Genomic DNA, 21,629 nt, shown 5'->3' with positions numbered 1-21,629 from the left:
TCAAATCTCAAGTTGGGCAAGTTTTTTTATTTATTTGTTCCTTTAATGTTTCAGAGTTTTAATGAAAAACAGAAAGCTAGATGGAGCAAAATATATAGCTTTGGGATACAGATATATAATGGGAAAATGTCTTAATGCTATTTAGAATTGCTCTGTGTTAATAACAGTTCAGAAGGGTATGCCAAAATAAAATGCAACATAGGTTCATAGGTGATTACTAGTCTAATGGAATAATAGCATTTACAAGCCTAGACAATAATACCCAGGATGTGACAATATTATATCGTAATTACCCAGATATGGAATGGGGTAGTATCAGTGTAGTGGGTCTTTGGGTGTTGGAGCAACATTTATGTAAAATAAATATTAAAGCCTGTTTTTAAAATATATTAGCAGCTGAAACTGCTGTAGCTGATACATAATGTCTGAGTTATGATGTTAGAATACATGTAAGTATGTAACATTTAAAAGCAGAAGTACAATGCACTGGAAAGAGAATAAGAGAACAAGAAGTGATAAAATGGATAAGAGTCAAAAGTATAATACATATGATGTTACATACCATCAGAATTCATTATAATACACATGATGTTAAATACCATCAGAATTCTCCCTAATAAATAAGTCACTGGGAATCTGTTCTCAAAGATTAAAGCAGAGACCCAGCATAAATAACAGAAGTATGGACAGCAGGATGTGGCAGTATCTTTAACCAGGTTGCACTGGAGAAACACAGTCAGGAAAGGGGACTCTTCTTGCAGATGATGTACATTTAATGAAGAAAGGCATGAATGGAGGGAGGGGTGGAAATAGGAAAGGAAGAAAGAGAGAGAGAGAGAGAGGATGTTCACCTTGAAATTTGGGAGTAAGTAAGAATTCTTCGCAGCTTGTTTAGAAAAGTGATAGAATTCAAGAAAGGTTGGTGAAAGAACTGAAAAGGGGATTATTGTAGGTATGTGGAAATGCAGATCTATAGACTTGGGGGATCCTAATGTTAGCATATTGAAATGGAAAGAGTGTACATCTATGAAAATATGAGAGAAGAAGCTGGAAGGAGCTATGTTGGAAATATGAGATAAGCAGACAGAGAGGAATCAATTGAAGAAGAAGAAGACTGTTGACCTAGGGGTTATACCAGTGTGGATTATGTCATAATGTTAGATTAAAGAAACATAACAGGTACCATATGCAATCTGATACTCCACTGTCCATGCAGTATTACTAAAAATAATAGCAGTGCAGGACTAGACAAGAGTGAAACTCAATCTGCTAGAAAACAGTAAGATAAATAAAATGGAATGATGACACGGAAAATAAGAACTCATAACTCAGGATAGACCCCAGCTTAATTAATTTCCCTGAAAAATGTTGCCCATCATTGAAAAATATACTTCAACCATACTTTTGTCCTAGACAAGTAACCTTTCTGTGTTCAAAACAAGCAACTCAGCTTGGAATTCTCTATACTCCTACCAAGTTACTAAAAACTGAAACTCTATCTTGCTGCAAATAAAACAGACAAGACATACACCTTCAAGTTACTACTAAAACAAAATCTAAGAAAATACTGGCTCTGCTCCTGCTCAGCTCCCAGCTAGAATAAATTTTATGACCATACCCGCAACCTTTTCTCCAAATACTTGTCTTTTCCACTTCCGCCTTTTTCTCTGTTGGGCCAAAAAATACTCTTTAAACCAAAATGAGTAACTTTGGTTACATAAATTATATCAATCATAGGCTCCAAGTTACAAAACTCAGTCTCTTCTTCTTTCTCATTAGATCCACCACTGTCTGACTGTCCCCTCTCTGTCACAGTTTCATCACTCTCTAGCTCTCCTCATCTACCTAAAACTAATATCCTTATAACAGTCCAGGTAGCCCCAACTGTTCTCACTTTACAAATTACTTTATTTCTCAATCTTAAATTTAATGATACATTCATAGTTGCTCTACTAGTAACACATCCTACTATATTGCATTACTAACCACCTTCCCCTTTCAAATATTTCCATAGTTAATCTGCCTCTTTTCAAAGGTTCATAAGTGTTTACTAGGCTAATGACTACAAGAGCCTTTTTAAGTCTAGCCATGCATCCCCAATCTCTGACAAATTCTGATACCTTTGATAAGTGTAAGCATGGGCCTGGGAGATGAACCATTTACAGGTCATATGTTTGCATTTGAGACACAGTTGCCAAACCAGGGATGGATTTCTGGTTTCCTATTCCATCATTATTTTAATTGCTAAAAATCATAGGTAATATTGTAGTATATTTTGCAATATTATGTCTCTCTCTACTAAATACAAGCCTGTGTCTGTTTCTAATGAATGATCTGTACAGTATAAACTTTTGCGAGTTGGGTACATGTTCTGTTTCTAAATTATGTTTATGTAAGATATTTTAAAGCTTTTTCTCTCATGTAGGTAGACTTACTATATCGAGTATTCCTTCTGATATCATGTAATTGTATTTATGTATATGCCAAAACTGGTACTAAATATGGAGCTTTTCTCCCTGGGCCTCCATTGAAAAAGGGTTTTATCACAGCTGGACTTTTATAGTAAACAAAGTATCACAGCTGGACTTTTATAGTAAACAAAGATAAATAAGTAACATAAATAAACAAATAAGAGCTATATTGGCCATATTATGGAAATAAAGCAATTAAGAGAATGCATTACGAAAGTGGTGGTCAAAGATGGAAGTGTGTGAAACAAAGATGATTAGGATGTAAAAGAGAAAGGTAATGGAGAGTTATAGTACATAGGGAGATGAGATTTGAAGTACGTCAAAAAATTGTGCTATGTAAAGAAATGAAGGTAACAAAATCATTCAATATTCCATGACAGCCCTAAAATCATTCAGAGGACTTCTTCATATACTCCCACAAATAGATTGATGAAAAAGTGAGAAAAAAGTCTGCTATGGTTCAGGGACAAATAATGTTAACACTCTAGAATTTGTACAAGAACAATGAAGTAAACAATGTGAAGGCATAGAAAGGCTAGTAAAATGGCAATTATTTATTTATTTATTTATTTATTATTTAGTTATTTATTTATTTGACATTTGCTGACTAGGTTAGTCCAACTGAGCAGAAGCCATTTTTCAGCGGAGGCCTGGGGAGAAAAGCTCCACTAGTGATTACAACCATGTGGTATAAAAAAAATACAATGGTTCAGAAAATAAAAAGATGGTATACTCTAAATTATCTAGCAAATTACATAGATACACTAAGTAATCAAAGGAGGTATACAAAATATTTACATTAGAAATTATAAGCAGTCAAAAACAACTAAAATCTGGCAGTCTAGTCCCTGTAGGTGTAGAATTGATTAACTATGGGCGAGGGACTTGAAAAGACACAGGAATGGAGAAAGAGAATACTTTTGTGGAAATTCACTGAGAAGAGAGAAGAAGATATATGACAGTTGTGAAGCAGTGAGGAGTAGAAGTTCAGCCAGTGAGTAGACAAGACAGGAAGAAGGGGGTGTGGGTGGTAGAGAGGATTTGTTAAGTAAGATACATGCAAGGAGGGTGGTTACTGAGACAGATTCAGGAGGAGGTATGAGACTAAGGAGACTAGCATGAAGGGTGATTGCAGTGACAGATCCAAGAACTGCTAAGAAAGTTTTTTATAACAACCTTGAATTTTTGTGGGTAAATAATATTCCTGATTTCTAATGGAAGTTTGTTCTGGGCTAGGGCTGGGAGATAGCTATAGAGTTTTTGCCCTGTTTTGCTTTTGGGTTTGTATATTTGGAGGAATTTTTGGTCAGAGCTGGGGAGAGACCTAGGGGGGTATAGAGGGAGACAAGAGAGGCAATGTCAAGGCAGGAGGAAGGTTGATACAGCAAGGTGTGTGTGACTTGAAGATGAGTTAAGAGTAAATAATGAGGGAGTTCTAACCAGTTTAAGTTCTGGAGGGCAAGACAGTGGTGAGAGTGGTAGGAATGACCTGATACAAATTTTGTAATTTTATTGAAAGTAGATTCAAGTTTCATTAGGAGGGAAGTCTGAAGGTCTGTGTGGATTTCTGAGCCATAGAGAAGGCTAGGCAGAAGGTAGGTATAGGATAGGGAGATTTTGGATTTGGAGGTGAGAAATTTTTTGCTGTGATATAGGAGTCCTAGTTTTTGGTGGGTTTTCTTAATGTTATTAGAGACATGCAAATCAAATTTTATTTGGTCATCTGTGATGATCCCCTGAAGCTTGGTGTGAGATTCAACAGAGATGAGTGTATTGTTGTAGGAGAGGATAGAGAAGGATAGTTTGAGATGGTTCATGGTTTTGGGAGTTAAAAGTAGAAGTTTTTTTTATTTTTTTTTTTTTATTTAGAATACACTGGTTATTGGAGAGCCAGTTTTTAAAAGCAAGAAGGATTTTTAAGTGAGGGTGTTTAAGTCAGAGAGGGAGTTGGCTATGGTGATGACTGTGGAGTCATCTGCATATTGCACAAGAGGCAGGATGTGTGTAATTGGTTGATGAAATATATTAAACAGAGGGCCAATAATATATTTCTGAGGTATACCCATTTGAATAGGGAGGGCAGAGAGACATTTAACTGACCAAAGTCAATCTGACAGATAGCTAGTAAATCAGGAGGTGGTAGATGTTGAGAGATTAAGTTCAGAGAGTTTAGCAAGCAGAAGTGGGTGGGACACAGTGTCAAAAGTTTTTGAAAGGTCAAGAAATAGGGATGAGATGAGATTATTATTAACTCTGGCTTGGAATAGAGTATTCAGGAAGGATATAAGGGCAATGGAGGTGCTATGCTTAGGGTGAAAGCCAAGTTGTTTGGGGTTGAGCAAGTTCTCTTACAAGAAGTAGAGGAGGATTTGTTTGTGGACACACTTGTCTAAGATTTTGAAAGAGGAGATAAAATAGTAGTATAAGCCTAAAGTTGGCGAATTCTGAAGAGTTGCCACCCTTGTAAATAGAAATTGTGTAGAATTCTTTCCAGATTAAGGGGACTTTGGACCTGTTGATAAGAACAGAGATAGGGAGGGAACTGAATTTGCTGCCATCAGCAGGAAGTGAGGTGGTAGGTTATCCACAGAGGGTGAGCAGGGTTTTAGTCTGTTGAGCAATGATTTGATATAGTTAGTTGAGACTGATTTCAGAGAAGCCTGAGTTTGATAGGTGGTTGAGGGTGGGTTGGGAGAGATATTAACATTTTTACTGGAGTGATTTTGAAGAGACTGTTTGCTGATGGTTTCAGTGAAGTAGGTATTAAAGTTAGATGCTGTTTCTAGAGTTGTTGGGGCATAGATTGGGGTCAGAGGCATTACCTGGGTGCAGAATTTGGTTGATAGAGTGCCAACATTTCTTTGGGTTAGTTGAGTGTGAAGGGAGGATTGGTATAGAAGGTTTTCTTATCGCTAATGATATGTTGTTTTTTAAGGTTGCATAGTTCTTTGTAGACTTAGAGATGGGAAGGGAGTTTTGTTTTAGACCAGACTTTCCCAGCTTTGTCTCTTTGTTTCATGAGGGTGCGTGTAGTTTTAGTTAGCCAGGGGGGATATACATGATTTTACCAGAACAGTGCAGAGGGTTCATAGGTTCATAGGTTCATACTAGGCTATCTGCCCTGGGGCAATTATAAGCCTAGCCTGATTCTGTATGGCTTACGCCACCCCTTGATTTGAGTATACTGTGCCCTTTTTAAGGTTTAGTTTACTGTGCCTCTGTCTAATAGTGACACGGGAGTAATCCCTGGGACAAACCTACGATCCCCCATCCACTTATCGAGATTCTTCTTGAAGAGATTCAGTGAGGTGCTCTGCCTCACATGAACTGGAATTCTATTCCAGAGCGAAGGGAGCCTCTGGGTTATGAACCTGTCCCTCCAGCAAGTTCTATTTATTTCTGTGCTGAGGTTCAAGTCCCTCGAGCGTGTGGCTCTAAGGGATTTAGATTTACTGAGGTGGAGCATGTCCATTAATTCTGGATTTGACATAGCTTTGTATGTCAGGCATAGATCGCCTCAAGTAGGCGGTATGCAACTGAGTAGAGCTGGAGTTTTTTTAACCGAGCAGTATATGGCATCTGTTTGAGACCATTGATCCTTTTGGTGAGATACTTTTGGGGTCTTTCTAATTGCTGCAGGTGTCGGGTAAGGTACATCCCAAAAGGGGCATTGTATTCTATGATGGGCCTGATGAGGGATGAATAAAGGGCACGATTACCTCTCTTGATCTAGATGTGAAACCCTTCGTGATGAGGTGGGCTATGTAGAAGGTCTTTCTAACCACTTTGGCAATGTGGTTTTCAAAGGAGAGATTGCTATCAACTTGGGTCCCCAGGTCCCTAATAACTTTCTCTGTACTTAATGGGTTTCCGCCTATGTGGTAATTTGTGGGCACATTGTTTTGCCAAAGGGTATGACTATACATTTTTTGGCATTTAGCTTTAAACCATGGTGCTGGCACCAGTTATCTGTCTCTGTGAGACCTTTTTGAAGGATGTTTGTGTCAGCTGGAGAGTTGATTATGGCACCCAGTTTGCAGTCGTCTGCGAACTTGGTGAGCCATAGTCCTCCCATGTTTGCCTGTACCTCGGAAAAGTATATACCGAACAAGAGTGGTCCCAGGACAGAACCCTGTGGGACACCACTTGTGACCGGTTTCGAGTCTGACATGGCTCCAGCAACTCTCACTCTGTGGGTTCTGTCTTTGAGCCAGTTTGCAACCCATCTTGTGACATAGGGGTTTATATTTAAGCTGGATAGCTTATCTATGATACCCAAGTGGGGTATTGTGTCAAATGCCTTTGCAAGGTCCAGATAGGCTGTGTGGACTACCTTCCCTTCATCTATGGCTTTGGTGACTGTTTCAAAGAAGTCAACCAGGTTCAAAAGGCAGGATCTGCCCTTGACAAAGCCAAACTGGGTAGGATCTAGTGTCTGTAGGTCCCCGATGTCTTTGTTTATGAGCTCCATGATGATCCTCTCCATAGCCTTGCAGACTAAGCTAGTCAGGCTTATGGGGTGATAGTTTCCAGGGTCCGTAGAGGCTCCACCTTTGTGGAGTGGGACCACTGTTGCTGTACACCATTCTGTGGGCACATATTCTGTAGTGAGGCTGAGATTGTATAGCTGTTTTATTTGAGGGATTAGTTCCTCTTGTAGTTCATGTAGGACACAACCTGGGATGCCATCTGGTCCCATGGAAGCAGTGTTTTTTGCTTTTGAGAGGGCAGCCTTCACCTGAGCATCTGAGATGTTTGGGAGGCAGCCCTCTGCCGGGATAGATACTTGCTCTTTTGGAGGGAGGGGTGGAGGCGTTTGCACTGAACCTGTCTGCCAGGATATTGGCGATGTCTGTGGGTTCAGTGTATTTTTGTCATTTAGAATCAACTCAGAACAAGTCTGGGAGTTGCATCCCAGGTTTCTAACATAACTAAAAAAGCCTTATGATTGTCTTTGGTGTCCTGTGCAATTTTTCTCTCAAAGCTGGCCTTGGAGGATTTTATGAGGGATCATAATTTTTTGCTAGTACTGATCAGAGATGCCTTCCCTATTAGGGATTTTGCTCTATCATGTAGTAGCTTCCTCCTTCTGTTGTACAGTTTATTTATGGCAGGGGTCCACCAGACTGGACGCCTGCCTTTGGATGATTGGGTCTTGGTTTTGTTTGGGATAGCATGATCCATGCATTCCTGGAGATGTCCGTAGAATGCATTTATATAGGATTCTGCAGTTTGGGCTGTAGTTTCCACTGGCCCTGGGGCCTTAAAGGATTCCACTTCGGTTTTGAGAAATGAGAAGTTCACTTTTGAGAAGTTTTTCATTGTGGTTTTCTGGGCTGGGGGTGGGGTCGGGATGTGGACATCCAGTGAAATTAATTTATGGTCTGATCTTACCAATGAGGGATATACTTCTGGTGTGGAGCATAGAGTCCCCATGTTGGTAATGATCAGGTCTAGTATGTTGTCCCCTCTTGTGGGAGTGGTGACTAGTTGTTCCATAGCATTTGAGTTTACAATTTCCAGGAATCTTTGGGCTAAGGTGCTGGGGCTTGAGTAGTGCTTCCAGTCAATGTTTGGGTAGTTGAAGTCACCCAATATAATGGTGTTCGGAGAGATCTTCATGTTCTCCAATGTTTTCAGGAAAGCCGAATGGGATTCCTGACTTTGAGAGGGTGGTCTGTAGGATGCTATAAACTGAAAAGCAGTCTTGCCCACTATTAGTTGCACATGGATGGTCTCCGATACTTCGTGCAATGCCACTAACCTGGAGGTGTGGATATCCTTGATAAATATGGAAACTCCCCCTCCTTTTGTGGTTCGGTCCGGGTTTTGGGGCCGAAAAGCATGATATGAGGTATAGCCTGGTAGTGCTGGGGTGCTCTCTGGAGCCTTGAACCAGGTTTCTGTCACTGCACAGATATCGATGTTCTCCATACTGAGGAGAGCTTCGAGTGCGTGCATCTTGAGGTTAAGACTTCTGGCATTTAGCAGCATTACCCTTAGTTTCTTGTTCCTTGTGCTGTCTATGGACAAGGGAGTTCAGAATATTGAGACATAGAATTGAATTTGAGGACAGCATCATCAAGAGGTGCATATTTAAGGAATGTCCAGTTTACTGATGAGAGCTGGTTATTTAAGATGTCAGAGTGAAAACTGGTGAGCTTCTGACACTCTATGTACCTATGGGGTTGATTGTAGTGAGGAGAGAATCTGAGAACCTTGATAGGACAGTGATTACTTAGTGAGTAAGGAAGAGTTATGGGGAAGTGATATTTTTGAGGTTTGGAGATGAGTATCCAGTCAAGGCAGGAAGAAGTATTTCTGGGATAGTTGGTGTGAGTAGGAGTAGTGGTTAACTTGGAGAAGCCATGAGGAGTAATATGTGTGGTAGGACTGTTGGAGGATAAGGATAGCCAATTGATGTTTATATCACCCATGAGAGTAGTCTCACTGAGTGAGTGTTGTGAGAGCCAAGAGAGAACGTTCTCTAGTATAGGGATATTATCCCCAGGGGGTATGTATATTGCAGCTATGATAATTGATTTGTGTTTGTTAATTTTACAGCTGGAGAGTAGTACTTCTGCAGGAGAGAATGAGGGGATGAGGATGTTTAGGAGAGTTACAGTTAAATGATTGGAGAACATAATAGCAACTCCACCACCTTTTTTCTAAGTTCGGTCCAGACATAGTATGTTATAGCCTGAGGGTAGAATGTCTTTACCAGGAATATGGGGTTTTATCTGTGTTTCTGTGAGTGTAAGAATATCAAGAGAATGCAGGTGTAACCAGGTGTGAAATTCACTGATTTGTTTAGTATACTTCTGATGTTTATGGAGAATAGGGTTAGATGTTCTTTGGGATGGCAAGGGGTAGATGATTCTGTGACTTAGCATTAGTATGGGTATGTTTGTTGGGTCTGGGGTTAGGATGAATGTCACCTGATAGGAGAAGAATTGATAGGATAGATGTAGAATAGTGAGAAGAGGAGGGATAGAGGTAGTATTTTTCTTTGTTCTTAGGGAAGGTTGGGGATGGGGAGGCAGTTTAATTTTGAGAAGGAGAAGTTGTGAGAGGTAAGTAGAAGATATTGTTGGAAATGAGAGGATGGACTGGGATCCAGATTCGACGAGAGTACAAAAAGTGAAGAGAAATAATCAGTCAGTCAGTAAGTAGAATGTCCAGAATAATGTCATTTTGCTTTTTGTTTTGTAAGCTGAGAACTGGAGTAGGCAGTGGAAAAAAGAAAAAAAGGGGGATTATGGTGGAGAGAGGTGTCACTGTAAGGAAGAAGCACTGAAGGAAAGTAGTTCTTAGGTGAGGCGAGGTTGGAATTTAAGGAGTGAGAAACACAAGGCAGCTGGAAGTATTTGCTAAGTGGGGCAAGAGTTTAAGGAAGAGTAATGGGATAGGTAGGTTGAGGGAGGTAGAAAGAAGAAGAGTAAGATAATTCCCAGAGGGGGCTGAGGGAAGGGATTAGGGAAATGAATGAAGAGGCAGATAAGAGAAGCAGCCCCTTGCAAATGAGCAACACTGTGAAATGGACACTACTAATGCTGACAGTGGAACCCCCGTATATGCAGTGCATATTAGTAATAGAATGACAAAACAAATGATAAGCACAAATGGTTATCTTATTTTATTAGCTAAAACTCATATAAAATAAAATCTCAACAATCTGACTTTACCTTCTGGAGAGTATGAAAAGTTTGAATTAAGAAAGCTACACAAACAAACTGTAATAAAAAAAAAATAACCAATAGAAAAATACACTTAACTAAAGCATTAAAAAACTTCAATTAAAAATCCTTGAATTGGAGAAAATATTTAAACTAAAGGGTTTCAAAATACCAAATGTAACAATGTCCATGCTTTCTGTTTAGTAGATTTCCCACTCCTTTTAATATCCTGTATTTTCTTCAATACAGTGTCCATTGACAATCCCCTTTACCTTCATGTGTTTCATTAAAGTGGACACTCTTTGGACTCTGACATTCTCCTGAAGCATCACCCTAAATTTCCTAGATATTTCCCATAATAAAATGTGTGACAGGAGCATTTTAGGGCATACAGCACCATCTTACTGTTACATGAAAAAACTCCTGCAGGGATAATACATTTTCCAATAATTTTCTCAAAAGATGTACCAATAAATTGATAAACATTACATGAGGCATACACAGTGAAACCTACCCAAGGTTATATTGTCAGAAATATTCTTCATTTGTCACCCCAAATTGATGTGGACTAACTTATCCCTCTTGTAACAAAAGTGCATTTGTGTAAGTTGCACATACCCATGACAGTAGATGTTCAAATTTGCTGTATGAGTTATATCCTGCCCAGGACACAACAACCAGGTAGCTCTAAAAAGCTGTTGCTCCCTCCCATGCCTTCACTTTGACTGTTAATTGGTCTGCCCTGTGGAGATCAAGAAGCAATCAGAGTGAAGCTGTCTGCAGGACTTTCTTACCTCTTTGTGAAGAAGGAGCTCACTTACTTCACAAGAATAGCATTCAGCTTTAAGCTTTGTTTCTGGCATATAAGTCCCCAGTGGGGAACCCTGCCAATCAGATTTATTCCCCTTTAAAAATATATAGTGTTTCTTAATTTGAAGCTTTTAGTAGTAGCTCTCCTTTAAGAAACCCAATATTCTTTTGAGAACCAGATGTTTCCCATCAGGGACCACAGCTTTTAGTGTTTAATTCATTTTTGGAATATTTCTATGTGAAAAAGTACTGCATGTGTAAATTTTGACATATTTTAAAAAAGTTTAGGGTAGGGAAGTGTTTTAATAAGCATGGATCATTACAAGGTATATCAGTGCTTATGTACATTTTGTGACAACACACCTGCCATTTTCTGCTGTCAGTGTGTTCTTCTTGTGAACACTGAAAGAATGTGCCTGATATTGCCTAAAACTGGTTTACAGTGGTGGGAATAAAAAAAGCAACAACTTAGGGTAACCATCCGTTTTAACAAGGTTTTCCTTTCTTTGTCCCATCATAAGAAATAATTAACTGATTTGCTTCAATAAAGGTCTTAGCGCTGTCAAAATAGCACCTGTGCTGCCTACACATGTCCAAAGTATGTAGAAGTCTTTCTTCCTGGTTGTTAGATCTCTGGTTGGAAGACCAGGCTTGATATAAAGAAAACTCTGAAACCAATTTAGGCATGAATAAGAGATTTGTTCTTAATGAAATTCTATCCCTATGAAATATAGATAGGATTCACCCACCACGAAGGTTTGCAACTCAGATACTCTTCTTGCAGATAACAGAACAATGACTGGAACAGTTTTGCATATTATAAAGTTCAAATCCATTTGACAAGCAGCTTCAACTGGAGACACAGTTACCTTTTGCAGCAAAGTTAATATCCTAAAAAGGAATGAATGGTTTATAAGGAGTTAACAGGTATAAAACCAACTTCATAAATGGTTTCTCTAAGGCACAGAAGCTTGTGGTTATTAAATCTGGTGGACTTTTTTTTGAGAGGGTCACCAAAGCATCGGATGAAGGTAAAACTGTGCACACAGCTTACCTTAACCTGGCCAAGGTTTTTGATATAATAGCTCAGACATTATAGGCAAACTCACTAATTAATATAGGTTTAAACTCTTTTATCACCCACTGGATAGCCAACTGGCTCACTGATAGGAACCAGAAGGTCAAAATAGGTGAGGCCACTTCCACCAAGAGGCCAGTCACTAGTGCAGTCCCCCAGGGCTCGGTACTAGGCCTGCTCATTTTTGTCATCTATTTCTCTGAAAAAGAAGCAAATGCTGAAAGCTTTTGGCTGACTAAGTTTTGCAGATGATTGCAAGCTAAAGGTTATCATTGACTCCCCTGCAGGCACTAGCATTCTTCAAGAAGGTCTATCTCTGACTAACAAATGGTGCAGAAGCCGTGGTCTTAAACTCAATGTTAATAAATGCATAATTGTACCCTTTGGGAAGTCAATTATCCTAGCTAATTACAATGTTGATAATACACCCTTAAGAGTCGACCCAATGGTCAGGAATCTGGGTACGCACATAGACAGCAGCCTTACCTTCGAGCATCATGTGGCCATAGTGGTGAGGAAATATTTTTATGTTGTACAATTTATAAGTAAGGGCATGGCATCTAGATCCAAAGAAGTCATTATCCCACTGTACACTACCCTTATAAGACCAATCATAGAGTACAATTCTCCATTTGGTATGTACCTGACCAGGCATATGCAGTAACTAAAGCCTCAGAGGTTCCTTACAAAAAGAATGCAAGCCATAACAAATCTACCTTATGCAGAGTGCCTTAAAGCCCTTTCCTTCTACTCAGTCTCTTATAATGAATCTCCTGCATATTCACAAGTCAAACAATACCAGAAATACAAGGTCTAGGGACCTGAATTTTGTCTGAGACTTAAACAGAACATGCTGAAGAGACAGATATGTGCCTCAGAGACTGCCCCTCCTATGAACAGGCTTCCCATCCATGTGAAGCTAAGTTCATCTATTACCCAGTTTGAGCACAACCTAGACCAGTGGATGGGGAATAGAAAATTTACACTGGGCCTAGCACCCATGTCCCTTATGGACAGAGATAGCTTATAAATGCCTGGCCCTCAATGTCCTATTTGGATACAGGACATCATTATTCTTTCAGGAAAACTTGGCTAGGATTAGAAAGCCCTTCCCCCCAGGTTATTGGCCTAGTAGCAGTCTATGAAGCTATGAATCTATGAAAAGAAAAAGAAGAAAGAGGAGGATCCATGGGCAGACATGATGAAATAGCTGCAGAATTTATCTTAACAGAGGAATAAGAGAGAAGCCAGAGGATAATAACTCAGGCAATTATTTTCAGCACCAATTGTACATAGTCCATGGTAAGGCTCCTGTTATTGATTAGATATCAAGTAAAAATATTTTCCATTTACCAATAAAACACTTCCTACTAGCAGGTTTTCTTAATTCCTTTAGCACCTGCTGCACATTAAGAAGAGATTCTAAAAGGTATCAGAACTGAATTGTGCAGGCACGTAACTGAAGTTGAAAATGCTTTAATAGACAACATACAAATAGATAAACCAGTAAAAACAATAAAAAAATAAAAACGGTAAAAATTTTTAGCACTTTCACACCAAACCCTGGTGCTTCATTAGATCTGAAAAATACATAGAATTTCAGCATTTAAATAACTCCAAATTAGTGCCTTAAGCCACTTGATCTTAAATCAGGTTTTAAAGGGACATATTCATTCAGTCCCTTGCCTATAGTTGCCTGAAGTAACAATATCCATTTTATTTCAAGTTTTTCAGTGTTAGTCTTAACATCACATCCCCTTGTATTTGATAAATATACCTCAAGTACAAGAAATTTAAATTTATTTTATTTATTTATTTTACATTTGTTAACCGGGCTAGTCCAACTGGATATATTTCCATTTTCAGTAGAGGCCCGGGGAGAAAAGCTCCACATAGATATAAACACAGTTACATAATATACAAAAAATGAATGAGGTAAAAAGGAGAAGGAGGGGGGATATGCAAATATGCAGGAAGACATCATAGGATTTAATATTAACATAACATAGTATGATAGGATTCCTCATTCTCACACAATAAAAATAAAGTTTAAACTTATTTCACATTATTTTATAGGAAGGTTAAATAAGGAGAGTAAAAGAGAACAAGAGAAATATACAGAAAAAGAGTGAGTAGATCAGTAAAATCTATACTTTCAGTAAAAGAAAATGCAACTAAAGGAGGAGAAGGATATTAGAGAGTTAGCGCTTATCAAGTGATGGTCGTAAAGCTAGTAGAAGAAAAGAAGGAGGAAGGAGAGGGAGAGGGAGGAGTAGAGGTGGTTATAGGGAGATCTAGTCGGGGTTACAGCAGGGACATAACCATTGATTTTTAAGGTAGGTTCTGAGTTTTTGTTTGAACAGAATAGGAGTTGGAATAGAAGTAAGTTCAGTAGGAAGTTGATTCCAGTGTTTACCAAGGGCGTTAGAGAAGAGGGAGTCACCAGCAAGGTTGTTGGATTTAGTTAAAGTTACTAGTAGTTTACTGGAGGAACGAAGTGAGTTCAGGTTAGAGTAGGGGGTCAAAAGTTTGTAAAGTGCAGGAGTGTTATTAGGTTGATAGAGAGCTCTATGGACAAAGGAGAGTTGGGAAAGAAACAACATATTTTCTAATTCAAGCCAGTGAAGTTGTTGAAGGTTCAGGCAGTGGTGAGTTCTAAATTGATTACCAGTCACAAATCTAGCAATACTATTATATGTGTTAGCCAATTTTGAGAGATTGTTTTTCTTCAGGTTAGTGTAAATTGGTGAGGCATAGAGGAGAGTTGAAATAAGGTGAGAGTGGGCAAGAGTAGCTTTGGCTGCAGGGGTTAAGAATGTTCTAATTCTGTAGAGGGAGCCCAGTTTTCTGTTTACAGTTTTAATGGTATTATTGATGTGACAATCATAGGTAAGGTTGTTGTCAATCATGACACCTAGCAGTTTGGTAGTGGAGTCAGCTGATATGAGGGTGCCATTAATAGATGAGATAGAGAAATCTAAAGTGGGGATCTAGTAGTAGGTTTAAAGAGGAGGAGTTTTGTTTTTTTAGCATTTAAGAGTAGGCAGCGTTTTAAGAACCATGCTTCTACTGTGTGGAATACATTTTGAGTAATAGTTTGTAGCTCTGGAATGTTTTTAGCTGAGCAAATAAGAGTGGAGTCATCAGCGTATTGTATGCAAGTAGCTTGTGGAATAGCTGCTTGTAGGTCATTTATAAAAAGGGAGAAAAGGAGAGGTCCTAGAATAGAGCCTTGTGGGACACCAAGAGAAATTGGAAGGAGAGAGGAGAGTTTGTTTTCCCAGAGGACTGCCTGTTTCCTGTTAGTGAGATAGGAAGTAAACCAAAGGATAGCTTTAGGTTCTAAAGCAAGAGATTCTAGGATTTTTATGAGGAGGGGGTGGTTAACCATGTCAAAGGCTTTGGACAGGTCAATAAAGAGTGCAGAAGAAAGAATGTTATTATTGCGGTTTGTGTTTATGAAGTCAGTAAAGGAAAGAAGAGCAGTGGTAGTACTGTGAAAAGGCCTGAAGCCGTGTTGACAGGGAGTTAGAATGTTATTTTTAGTTAAGTAGTTCATTAGTTGGTAGTGGACACATTTTTCCATGATTTTAGCTAGGGGAGATAAGAGTGCTATAGGCCTGTAATTAGAGTATTCATTGGAGTTACCTCCTTTATGTAGGGGTATAATGTGTGAGATCTTCCAGATGTCAGGTATGGTACCTTCATTAATAGTTCTATTGAGAAGGATGGATATGGGATAGGCTATAACCTTAGCTGCTTTTTGGAGGTATTCAGATGGAAGTTGGTCAGCTGATGGGGTACATGGTTTAAGTTTTTGCATGCATTTTTGGATGAAGGTGGTAGAGATAGGTTGTAGAGTGAAGGTAGGTTGAATAGAAGCTGCTTGAGCAGGGATGCTAGAATTGTCAAAGGAAAGGTGAGAGGCCAGAGAATTGATAGTATTAGTGAAGAAGGAATTGAAAGCATTGGCAGTTTCATGGGAAGAATTTTTTTCGGATCCAGAGGGAGAGGGGGTGGTAGTTTGTCCGGGGTGAAGAAGTCTATTCAAGGTTGCCCAGAATCTTTGGGGATTATTATGATTAACTTGTTGGAGGTTACTATAGTAGTTTTTTTTGTCCGAGATAATAGCTTTTTTAGTACTATTTCTTAAGTGTCTGAAGGTCTGTTGGTCAGAGGGAGATTTACTAGTTCTCCATTTTATCCAGGATTTGTTTCTGAGTAACATTTTGTGCCTTGTTTCCTTAGATAGCCAGGGAGCGGGTTTAGTTTTGACTCTGATAGTTCTTTTTGGTGCATGATTATCTAGGATGGATAGGAATGTGTTGTTAAAATATTGAACTGCTTCTTCTAGTGGAAGAATTTGTAGAGGTATCCAGTTACAGGCATTCAGTTCATTGTTAAATAGCATGGGGTTAAAGTTTTTAGTACTACGAGAGGTTCGGATGGTAGGGGCATTAGTAGCAATATTCTTCTTTCTTATGATATAGGTTAAGTTGTGGTCACTAATGTCATCTGGCAAAGTGCCGGTTTGGTATTGTAGCTGTGGTTTATTAACAATATGCAAAATAATTTCCCAATAATTTGTGCATAGGTCCTTTCTCAGCTACATGCTTACCCAACGCATTTCTCATATCACATCTATTCATACTATACAGGTGTTCTCTAATTCTCTAAAACATTGGTTTGTTTTACCAATATAATAACTGTGGCATATATCACAATATGCAAAACAGGCAATATTCTATGTGCCACAGTCAGCATAGAAATCTAAACTATACTTACAACCTGTGACTGGATATATAAAACACTATCATTAATATAATTACAAACATTACACCCTTCCATATTTACCTGTAGCAAGGGTATTATAACATAGCATTCTCTTAATAGAATTAAAACTCTTATATGAGAATTTTAGTTCATTCCTAATGACCGGAACATAGGTACTAGGTTTCTTAAAAAGATTCTCAGTGTCATTCGTATTACCATACGCTAATTTCATGCGCCACAGGCATTTAAAAAGAAATGTAATGAAGAGCCAGTTTTACAGAACTGTAAGGCTACATAATAGAGACAGTGATATGTACTCCTCAGCTGATACTTTATCCAAAGAATTTTGTCTGAGAGGCTATCAGGAGTCTGTGATAAATCAAGTTCAGAATGAAGAGTTGTCCTGTCGTCAGACAAGGGCTAAATCATTCTTTAATAATGACACTAATGATTATCAAACGAATAAGGTTGGTAATATGGATTGTCTGAGGCTATGTTTAAACTACACAAAGTACACTATGTATGGGACATTGTTAGGAAACACTGGAATATACTTACCTCAGATGCTAAATTCAAAGAAATTATTAGGAAATTATTTTGCATATTGTGATATATGGCACAGTTATTATGTTGGTAAGACAAACCAGTGTTTTAGAGATAGAATTAGAGAATACCTGTATAGTATGAAAAGATGTGATGTGAGAAATGTGCTGGGTAAGCATGTAGCTGAGAAAGGACCTATGCACACATTTAAATTTCTTGTACTAGAGGTATATTTACCAAATACAAGAGGAGGTGATGTTAAGACTAACACTGAAAAACTTGAAATAAAATGGATACTAGAGGCAAGGGACTGAATGAATACGCCCCTTTAATACCTGTTTTAAGATCACGTGACCTCTGGCACTAAGTTGGAGTTATTTAAATGCTGAAATTCTATGTATTTTTCAGATCTGATGAAGCACCAGGGTTTGGTGTGAAAGTGCTCATCATTTTTAAAGTTTTTATTGTTTTTTATTGTTTTTACTGGTTTGGGCAGCCACAGTGGTGCAGTGGTTAGCATTGCTGCCTCACAGCAAGAGGTTCTCAGGTTCGATCCTCAGCTGGGGTGCCTTCTGTGCGGAGTCTGCATGTCTTTCCTGTGGTCGCGTGGGTTTCCTCCGGGTGCTCCGGTTTTCTCCCACATTCCAAAGATATGCAGTAGGTGAATTGGACACTCTAAATTGGCCCTAGGTGTGAGTGCATGTGTGTGTGTGCCTTCCATGGAAGGTTGGGCGCCGGGCTGGCAACTCGGCACCGTAAAACTCCACTGCCAATCATGAGCGGACAGGTGATCCGCTGTGGCGACCCCTATCCGGGAAAAAGCCAAAAGAAGAAGAAGATTGTTTTTACTGGTTTATCTATTTGTATGTAGTCTGTTAAAGCATTCTGAACACCTTTTGGACTAGCTAACTCTCTGTTTTTGGCATTACTATTCATATTATTTGTTGAGTCGGCCCATTGCTCCTTCATCTAGTTGGTGTTACTTAACTGAAGTTGCTTGAGACTGAGGTGCATCAAACTGCCCTTGCTTGTGTGAGTAGTTCCCCTCTATGAGAAGGCATTTGGTAATTGTTCTTGGCCAATTCCATAAGAAGTGAGAAACAGTGTTGCTGGTCTAAAATGAAGTCACCACAATGACCTTTGCAGTGTCCCTCTGAATCTTCAGAATTACTCTGGATGTCACTGGAAAGGCTGGAGAGACATAAAGGAACATTCACAACCATGGGAAAGAAAATGCATCTTTTCTCCAAGCCTGTTTGCAAAGTCTTCAAACCTAGCTGATGGCCATAAATACTAAGGTTCCTAAAATATCCCAACTAACAATGTTTATGGGCATCAGCTGGGTTTAAAGACCCTGTGTTTCTGAAGTATAGCCAAATCATCCACTTATGCTGTGCTGATCAGTTCAATTAAAAAGGCCAAAACATGCATGTCCACAGCTAGTGGGGGTTGGCTTTATTGGCATGAATGTAACCATAAAGACTTAAAAAGTAAAAAAAAAAAAAAAAAAAAGTCATGGCCATTCAGAAGCCATGTAGCTGAAACACTTGATGTCCTTAAGGGGTCATTTGCATATATCCTATAGGCCTCCATCACAGCAGGTTTAAGGTATCACACAGTAAAAACACTAATTTATATGGGTTTTTCTTTCAGTTTTTACTGACTGATTTGTCAATGTGACATTTACAACCTTAAGTTTGGATGCTAGTTGTGATACTTTGCAGGTACATTACTGTTTATGGGAATCAAATGGGTTTACAGAATTTCTGTTTATGAAGTATAGCCAAACTAGCCACGTATGCTGTGCAGATGAGGACAATAAAAGCAGGCATGTCCACAGCTAGTATGGTTTGGCTTTACTGGCCTGAATATAAATATAAAGACTTAAAAAAGTTCAATAAAAGTCATGGGCATTCAGAATCCATGTAGCTGAAATATTTGTCCCTAAGTGATCATTTGCATATATCCCATGAGCCTCCATTACAGTATGTTTAAGATATCACACAGTGACAACTATAACTTGATTAGGTTTCTCTTGCAATATACACAGATGGATAGATAGGCATCTACTACCTTTCCTTCGTCTTCTTCTACAAGGGAAGGATTGGTGGAAACTAATAAGTCTATTACCAGCTAGTAGAGAAGTAGAAATAGCTGCAGGATCAGACCTAAGGTGGGAGAAACAAAAGTTATGCACTTTATATCAGTGTTGTCGTTTCCTGTCTGACTCAATGTATGAGTTATCAGATCCAACTGGATCTGGCCTTGATGCCTTTTTGACAAGTTCTTGAATCTGAGGCTCAGGCTCCTTCCCAATCCAAAATTCTCTCTTATCCCTTGCAATACCTCAGATCAAGTTTGCCCATTTGTATCTAATATCCTTTTAAGGGACAAAAAGGAAAAAAAATATATATATATCATACCAATAGTGAGAAAGGAGAGATGTCATCTCAGAGGCTAAAAATATGACAAGGCCATAGACAGGTCCAATTACTGAGTCAAGAGCCCTTAGTGACAGTTTTGGTAAGGGGGGTGCAGAGATAAAGGCTAAGTCAGACAGTGAAAGGTAACATAGATCTAGCATTATGGTAAGTACATAATTTTCATATCTGATGTTGTCTTTTCCATCCTACTCAACCTATGTGACAGATTCCCCAGCTACTAGAACTCTGGGGTGGTCTCATGGAAGTATATTCTGAAGAATAGTGAAGCTGAAGGATGCGTATGACCTAGAATGCTTGTCCAGCTTAGAGTGTGAGACAAAGGTATGGACAGCAGACCAAGTAGCTGCAGCACAAATCTCATCTAAGGGAATTCTAGCAAAATAGACATTGAAGGCTGCCACTGCTCTAGTTGAATGAGCATTGCATTTGCAAGGAAGGGCTAAATCTTTTTCTTTATCAGCAAAGTAATGCAGTCAGACAGCCCCCTGGACAATGTGACTTTAGAGGCACCTTGTCCCAACTTAACCTTTAAAAAGAAAATAAAAAGTGAATCTGTTTTCTTGCATTCTTTGGTATGAAAATGATGGTGTACATCCTTCAAATGTATGACATATTCAGCTTTGTTACAGAAATTTGGAAAGTAAACTGGTTGGTTAATTGTCTGATTAAGAGAAGTTTAAAATCCACTTTAGGAAGAAAACTTGGGTTAGTCTGAAGAGATAACCTATACTTGTGAAAGATTAAGTAGGGAGGTCTGCAAGAAAAGGCCTACATTTCTAAAATTCTCATGGCAGAAGTGACAGCCACTGGAAAGGTAGGTTTCCAAGAAAAAAAAAACTTCAGATCTTCTGATGCTGCTGGTTCAAATGTTGGTCTGTTTAGAGCTTGAAGAATCAAGACAATATCCTAAGGAGAGATTGAATTTTTGATAGAGGCTCCAAGTAAAAAGTTCCCTTCAAAAAAGCATTACATAGTTTTAAGGATTCCGATTTTCACTTGGTTCTGTAAACTTTTCTTATGTTAGGTTCTTGGGATGACAATAAAATATGGGTAACTGAAACAGAAAGGCTGGCATCTCTGGCCATCACTGGAATTGGAGATACCATGCCATTAATTTCAGGGTTTTCAGGACTCAATGAAGGTGGATGGATGGGTGAGGCAGAGGGTCTGAAAGAGGATCTAGCACCCATAGAGGGTGTTTCAGTGAGACCAAAGGAAGGAAATCAAACCTGCCAGGTTAAAAGGGGTCATATGAGATTTACTGCTGCCTTGCACCTAATGCCAGTTGTGGACTAGAGCATCCCTTGGTGAGTGACCCTCTGGGAGATTTAGGGCAAAGTAGTTGCTACACATGGTGTTCAGGTGGGAAGTGAAAAAGGTGCAGCACAGCTGGCCCCAGCAATTGAAAATCATTGATGCCACTGCTTGTTTGAGGGACAACTTATGTGGCAGAAGGAGAGACCTGCTCAGTTTGTCTGCCAAGACATTAAAACTCTCAGCATGTGCATTTCTTCTAGAAAGCATTGGGAAAACATTGCCCACTGCCACACTGTCATGACTTCCTGGCATAACAGGTATGAACGGGTTCCACCCTTCTTTTTTGTGTATCAGACTACTGGCATGTTATCTGTCTTGATGGATATCACAAGTCTAGGGAGAGACCCCTGTAAAGCCTGCAACACTAGGAGAACCAATCTCCTCTCCAAAACATTGATGCAAAGATTTGCCTCTGTGTAGGACTTTGTACCTCTGACTGTTTTCCCTTTGTAATGTCCCCCACCCCAGAAGGGAGGTGGCTGTGGTCACACTGGCCATTGGTACTGGATAGGTGAAT

The sequence above is a fragment of the Protopterus annectens genome, chromosome 7.part0 (assembly GCF_019279795.1).
Source record: "Protopterus annectens isolate FY-2018-M chromosome 7.part0, PAN1.0, whole genome shotgun sequence".
NCBI lineage: Eukaryota > Metazoa > Chordata > Ceratodontiformes > Protopteridae > Protopterus > Protopterus annectens.
The sequence above is the reverse complement of the archived record's forward strand: the minus strand, read 5'-3'. Positions refer to the sequence as shown.